The sequence below is a fragment of the Austrofundulus limnaeus genome, unplaced genomic scaffold (assembly GCF_001266775.1).
Source record: "Austrofundulus limnaeus strain Quisiro unplaced genomic scaffold, Austrofundulus_limnaeus-1.0 Scaffold414, whole genome shotgun sequence".
Classification (NCBI taxonomy): Eukaryota; Metazoa; Chordata; class Actinopteri; order Cyprinodontiformes; family Rivulidae; genus Austrofundulus; species Austrofundulus limnaeus.
In genome coordinates this window covers 329,088-336,429 of record NW_013952816.1, presented here as the reverse complement: position 1 = coordinate 336,429, position 7,342 = coordinate 329,088, and the positions used below count along the sequence as shown (strand labels likewise).

At 36.0% G+C, this 7,342-nt stretch overlaps 1 protein-coding gene and 1 long non-coding RNA gene across 4 annotated transcripts in view; one reads left to right on the top strand and one right to left on the bottom strand.

Moving 5' to 3' along the window:
• si:dkey-30j10.5 (uncharacterized) overlaps positions 1–7,342 on the bottom strand; it is a 33,235-nt gene that overhangs the window by 11,952 nt on the left and 13,941 nt on the right. For 2 of the 3 annotated variants that reach the window (XM_014024253.1, XM_014024254.1), the window contains exons 3-5: positions 2,381–2,420; positions 2,194–2,270; positions 1,653–1,973 (exon numbers count right to left, since the gene is read on the bottom strand). The exons of the other annotated variant lie outside the window; for it this stretch is intronic. The gene's annotated coding sequence lies outside the window, so the exon portion shown is untranslated. The remainder of the gene's footprint in view (positions 1–1,652; positions 1,974–2,193; positions 2,271–2,380; positions 2,421–7,342) is intronic. 3 annotated transcript variants of the gene reach the window in all.
• Positions 61–1,450, top strand: LOC106528964 (uncharacterized). The gene is made up of 2 exons (XR_001311569.1): positions 61–235; positions 638–1,450. It is a non-coding gene; the product is annotated as an uncharacterized LOC106528964 (long non-coding RNA).

Below are 7,342 nucleotides of genomic sequence, written 5' to 3'. Positions count from 1 at the left end.
CCAGTATACTTTTCCTGTTTTCAACACATTTGAACATTTGTAAGAAAATGCAGTGGCAGGTTCTTTAGCTGTTGGACTAGGTTGTGTAAGCTGGATACTTTCTGTTATAAACAGGTTGCGATATTTGGTCTGGTATATGTTCTGGAAAGCAGAGGAAAACACCAGGTCAGAAGTTTGCTGTCATTAGTGTGTATCACAAAGCGCGTGCTTGTTTACAAGAGAGGAAGCCCAGACCGTACAGGTTGTTGGGAAAAGTGAGGTCTTATGATTTCCAGGAAATGTTACATAAAAGGTTTCCAATGTGTGTATGTGAACAGCCTTATCAAATCTTGGCTTGGTTTAATCTGATGACGCGGAATGAAGGGATTAGCTGCCCAATTCGGCGGGGCTCGTACTCGTTTTTGTGAGGTGAGACTGTCTGAACCATGCAACTCCAATAAAACTCCCTCAGCTGGCTGTCAATCAGAGACTCCTGTGTTTATTAAGAGTAATCCGCTACAACAAAAACACTGCCCAAAAACTAATTAGGGCTAACTACCAGAATCATATTCATCAAACATGTTCCTGCATAATGAGTACAGGAACCTTATATGTTGCTATGTAGGAATGAAGTGCGTCTACATTTTTTGTAATTGAGGGTGGAACGCCTCTCCTCTATCAGACTCCCATCAACACTGAAACTATGCTCAGAAGGAGTACTTGTTGCTGGTATTGCTAGCAGCCTCTTGGCAACTGGCACAAGCCCACCTGACCTCTCCTGCCAGAAGTCGAGAAGAGACTGGAAGCGAGTCAACTTAGAGTCACTCATGTATTGTAGCACCAACTGGTGGCCCCATGGCTCCGTATTGCCCCTGTCCTCCTCCCTCTCTTCCTCTTCAACATAACTGGCAAAGAAGTTGTGTACTTCCGTGGCACCTGCCTCTGGGGGTGGATCTTCAGGAAAAAAGACAAATTCTTGCATTGCATTGATAAATGCATTATAGTTCTTTACAGTCTAACATACTTATTCTAGGTATTACCTATAATATACATTACCTATAGATATAATACATACATCTGTGAGTGTATGTGTAGCTTTTAAATAAATAAAAATAAGACATGTTACTACATTTAAAACTGATCAGTGAGTGCTCCGTTGATGCTAGTGTTATTCACCCTCTTTCTCCACATGGCCTCTCACTCTCTCCTCTGTCCCTGCTGTTTGTGTGAGTGCTGCCAGGGTGTTGATGACCTCCTCATACTCCTGACCGTAGAGAGTTTTCCTCAAGAAACTCCTCAAGCTAGGAGAGAGCGCTGTGGCTATCTTATGGTACAGGTGGATTTTGAATTTCAGCTCCACTGCCTGGGCTAACTTCCCTTTCAGCTAGGGGGAGGAGGAGTGAAATCACATCATGATACAACAATAAAATCATGACAACGGTATACTCAACATCATTACTGTGGGGGCATAGAGGTTTCAAGGCAGACAGGCACCAAGCTTGATGCATGGAAATGTTTTAAATTTATATATTTAACTTGTACATTGTTTCTCTTGGACAACATCACACTCACAATTAATTTCTTGACTTGCTCACTGTTATTGGATAGGGCCAAGCTCCTAATAGCTACTTGAATGACCACCAAATAAACAACAAAAACCATTAATGTATTACCTCTTTCACAATCTCACTGTCTCCATCCTGGATTGACAAACCCCTTGGGTTGCTTTGGTTGGGAGGACAAGGTGAAGGGTAGGTGTCTGATCAGTGGAGAGGTGCCTAGTAGCCTCATCAAAAGGTTTCAGGAGTTGGATGATGTCCTCAAGAAGTTCGCAGTCTATGTTGTTGAGGTAACGGAGCTCGTTTCYGCGAAGCAGGATGTCATGCAGCTTACCGGACCTCAGTGCATCATTTACAGATRYGAGCATTGCAAGTCTGGTATTCCACCTTGTCTCCACTGCTTGCTTCAGTGACTGGTCTAGTCCCTTTTGTAACCTAAAATTCAAAGAAAGGATTGGGGTACAGTGATCACAAATTACAATTTGTTGGCTTTTCTTTTGGAAAAGAAACATTTAATTAAAAAGTATTTACAGTTAATAAAGTCAAGAAAATGTGACTTTTGCTATTATAAATTACTTTTTAGATAACTAGATAGCTTTGGATAACTTTATGCTTATTTAATTTATCATATTTTATATGACAAGATTTATCTTACCCTGCTCTTTTGAAGTGTGTGACGAGGGTCTTTGTGTCCTTAAACAGCTTGATGATGCTGCTGTGCACTGGGTTGTCCTCCTCATCCAAGTGGTCAAATACATGTTTAAAGATTAAGTTGATATTATGGCCGACACAAGAGAGTCGCACATAGTCCTTGAAAGCTGCTATCCCATATGAGCCCTTACCTGTCACAAAGACAGTGTTCTTACTCAGGATGCCAAACTCCTATGTTAGGAAGAAAAAAAAGACAAACAAAAGCTTAGCAAATAGAAGCCCAGACATAAGATCATCATAAACATTTTGATTGACGGTCATCACAGAGCACTTTTCAATACATTTATAATACTATATTAGGACAAAACATAGTGTTTACACATAATCTTAGTGCATATCAGCACAGGAGGATACCAAGATTCTTCTTCTTCTTCTTGGTTTTTTATGGCGGTTGGCAAACAACATTTGGTGCATTACCGCCACCAACGGTAAGGAGTGTGAACCAGAACTAGCAAGCAAAACAAACAAACAAACAAACAAACAAACAAACAAAAAAACCTAGATTCTTTTAATTAATCCTGTTACTATTAGATAATGAAACATAATCTTATAACTTGCATCAAAATATGTCTTTCCTAATAACTTAAAAAAATTATATTGCTCTTTTTCTCGTTCAAGACTTCTTATCATTTCAGTTCTTTCTTTCGGGTACTTTCTACATGTTGACATAACATGCTCTATAGCAGGGGTGCCCAAACATTTTCCCTGAGAGGGCCAAAATTAAAATCAATCTGAGGGCAGCGGGCCAAATTCAATAATATAAGAAATGCAAATACTTAAGTAAAGTTGTTTTATTTTTTATGATTAAGCTAGCAGTCAGTGTGGTTGCTCACATTCTTTAGTTTTTTTTCAGCCCATGAACATGGAGAAAATTCAACGTATGCTCAGGCAGCAAAGACTCATGGGACTTTTCATAATTTAAAATTTGAGTTTATGTGGTCTTATAAGGTGTGCAAATCTATATATGGGCTTAAATCTAATCTAAATGTCTTTTGTAGTTACTTGTATTTTATATTTAATCTTAACATAATTACAATCTAATAACCAGGACATCTGCTGGTGGGCCAAATCAAATGGCTCGGCAGGCCAATTTTGGCACACGGGCCCCACTGTGGGCACCTCTGCTCTATAGTTTCAATTTCCCCACAAAACTCACATCTTCCTGTATCATGTTTCCCCATTATACTGTATGTAAAGTTGCATTAAGTCCCGTATGACCCAACCGTAACCTTGTTATTATTCTTTCCTGCAATCTATTTCTTCCAACACCTCTTCTACTTTCTCCAACCATTCTTTGAATTCTATAGAGCCATCTTCCTTTTACATCCTCTTCCCATTTCTTCTGCCATTTTTCTCTAATTTTTTTTAAATAATGCTTTTAGTCTCTGACTTACTAAATGAAACTCTTATATTAACTTCATTCTTCCTTGCAGAATCTTTGGCCTTCTTGTCTGCCATTTCATTTCCTTTCACCCCTATACGTGCAGGTACCCATAAAAACACAAGTATTAACCCCATCATCTGTATCCGATATAGTATTTGCTGTATGTCTATTAAAATATCTGGACGACTTTCTGAGTGATTTCTTTGTATACTTATTAAAGATGAGCTTGAATCAGAGCATATGACAGCTCTTAAAGGTCTTACTTCTTCAATCCATTCCATTGCCAACATTATTGCAACCATTTCTGCTGTGTAAACAGATAACCCTTCATTTAGCTTCGTCCCTATTTGAATTTTAAATTCTGGAACTATGACTGCTACCCCTGTATCACCTGATTGATTCTGGGATGCATCTGTATAAACTTTTACATCATAAAATTTATCTATGTACTCATGTACTACTGTTGAGTTACAAATGGATGTTTTATCTACTTGCCTTATGTGTAACAAAGTTAAATCTACATTTGCTTCCGGTATAATCCACGGTGGAATTATTGACAATGGCACAGTTGGACTGATATTTAAATTACTTATTTCTAATTCATTTGTTTCCTGTATTATTTTCAAACCAAAAAATGTATTGACTGCTCTGTCCATCTCCCAACATGGCTGTAAAGCTGTGCAGGATGGTTTTTGCTGTGTCCCTTTAGATTAGCCCAATAATTTAATGACAACTGACTCCTTCGTAAAGTCAGTGGCATTTCTCCCATCTCTTCCTGTAGAGCTGAAGTTGAAGTTGTTTTCATTGCACCTGAAATAATCTCAAAGCCTGATATTGGATATTGTCTAGTTTTCTGAGAGCTGTGTCAGAAGCTGATCCATATACTAAACAACCATAATCTATAGTTGATCTTATAAGACTTGTATAAATTAATTTTAATGCTTGTGTATCTGCACCCCATTCATATCCAGCTAAACATCTTATTACATTCAGTATTTTTTTACATTTAACAATAACCTTTAGAATATGAAATGTCCAGTTTAGTTTATCATCAAACCATAATCCTAAGAACTTAAATTGTTTTACTCTCTCAATGTCCTTTTTATATATCTTCAGTTTTATTTCCTGATTTACTTTGTTTGTAAAAAGCATTAGTTTTGTTTTATCAACAGAAAACTTCAAACTCCATTTATAAGACCATTGCTCAATCTTATAAATTGCATTCTGTACCTTTTTATTAAGAAATTTTAAGTTTTTCCCACGCTTCCATATAGCCCCATCATCAGCAAAAAGAGAGCAACCCATTTCATTCTCCATTTCTTTAAATACATCATTAATCATAATTGAAAATAACAGTGGTCTTATTATACTACCTTGTGGAGTACCATTTTCTATGCCAAATTTTTCTGATGAAGTCTGTCCAATCCTTACTTGTATTACTCGATCTGCTAAAAACTCTTTCAGCCAGTAATATATTCTGCCACTAATGCCAATTTCTCTCAATTTGATCATTAATCCTTCTTTCCACATCATCTTTTTCTATATCTAAGAATACAGCCAAGACACTTTCTTTATTAAACTGAGCTTTTTTAATCTCATGTTGTAAACATAATGCAGAGTCCATTGTGTTCCTTCCCCTTCTAAACCCACTTTGATATTTAGCCAAGAATCCCTTATTTTCAATATAAAATGTTAATCTTTCATTTACCATTTTCTCCATGATTTTACACAAGCATGATGTTAATGCAATCGGTCTATAACTTAAAGGATCTGCCTGATCCTTCCCTGATTTTGGGATTGGTATTACTATAGCTTCTTTCCAACTTTTAGGTAATTTCCCACATTCCCATATTTTATTGTATAATTCTAACAAGATRGCTTTAGAATACTCACTAAGTATATTTATCATTATATATCCAATTTGATCATTTCCTGGAGTTGAATTTTTTACTTTCATTAATGCATATCTTAACTCAGATATTGTAAAATATTTATTTATGATATTATTATTATCTTTCTAATTTATTTTCATCTCTTTCTAATATGGTAGTTTCTCTTCCCTTCCTCCACTCTTCACTAATATTATTTGAGCTATGTATATTAATAAATGTTTGAGCCAACAATGTAGCTTTTTCCTCATTTGTTACTGCCATTACTTCATCTTTAATTAAAACAGGACAACCATGTTCCTTCCTTATACCATTCATTCTTTTTATCATCTTCTAGAGTTTGCCTATTTCTGTTTCCCTTCCCAAAGTGTTACAAAACTTTCTCCAATATTTCCTTTTCATGTTCCTTATAACTCTTTTTACCATGGCTTGCCTTTTTTTTATATTCGATTAAATTCTGATAGTTGTGATTTCTTTTTAATATTTTGAAAGCTCTTTTTCTTGTTTTAATAACCAGATCACATTCTTTTGTCCACCAAGGCACTATTTTCCTCTTGTTTTTACTACTTTTCTTTGGAATTGTATTTTGAACGGCTTCTATAATAAAGTTACATAATTGAAGATTTACATAATCTACATCCTTACTCATATCTATTTCCTTAATTTTATTTTCACTTATTGTTTTATATTTCTCCTAATTCGCTCTACCAAAGGACCACTTACTCCCCTCCCCAATTTCATCCCCTTGTCTATTTAAGCCTACTTCAATCATTATTGGAAAATGGTCACTTCCAATATTAGTTTCTTTAYTTACATACCACAAGCAGAGTCCAGCCAGTGGATCAGAAACTAGAGTAAGATCAATAGCTGTCTCTGTACCATTTCTGATGTTAGATCTTGTTCCTTCCCCATTATTTATACACACAAGATTTTTAGATTCCATTAATTCCTCTATAACTAATCCATTCCCATCAGTCTTGTGTCCCCAGATTGAATTATGAGCATTAAAATATCCACACCATATTACTTTTTCATCCAGATAAACTAAAATCTCCTCCAATAAACTTAAAGTCAACTTTTTACAAGGATTGTAAAAATTTATTAGTTTAAATCTATTTTCTTTTGACCATATTTCAATTGCTATAAATTCAAGCTCTTTCCCTTTCTTTAAAACTCTATAGGTCAATCCCTGCTTTATGAATATCACACATCCTCCTCCATTACCCTCCTCCCTATCCCTCCGTATACTATTATATCCATTAACGACAAAATCTAGCATAGGTTTTAACCATGTTTCTTGAATACATATAATTTCAGGTTTTATTTTAAGTTTATGTATGAATCKTTTTAATTCCTGGCCATTTGATATTAGACTTCTAGCGTTCCATTGTAAAATTAGCATGCTGACTTTTCATCGGTTCCTGCTTGTTTGCCATCTGCCTCAAGATTTTGTTTGATCTGTTCCCATGAAATATTCCTCATTCCTAAAAAATTTTCAGCCCCCTTCACAATGATTTTAATTTTTTTCAGTTTTGTGTTTAACCTGATCAGCGCAGTTTATGACAAAAGCAATGAACAAAATCAACTTGTCAAATTCTATTGAGTTACTATTCTTATTATGTTGTTCTGGTTCTTGTCTCGCTGATGGAATATTAACTACATTGTCCTGTTTTTGCTCCTGAACCTTCTTCAATGCCTCAGCATAGCTTAAAGGCACAGTGTGTAGGATTTGTTGTTTTCAGCTACATCTACTGGTTGAGTGGTTGAATCATCCTCCCTGGTCGTCGTCCCCCCCCCCCCCCCCCCCCCCCCCCCCCCCC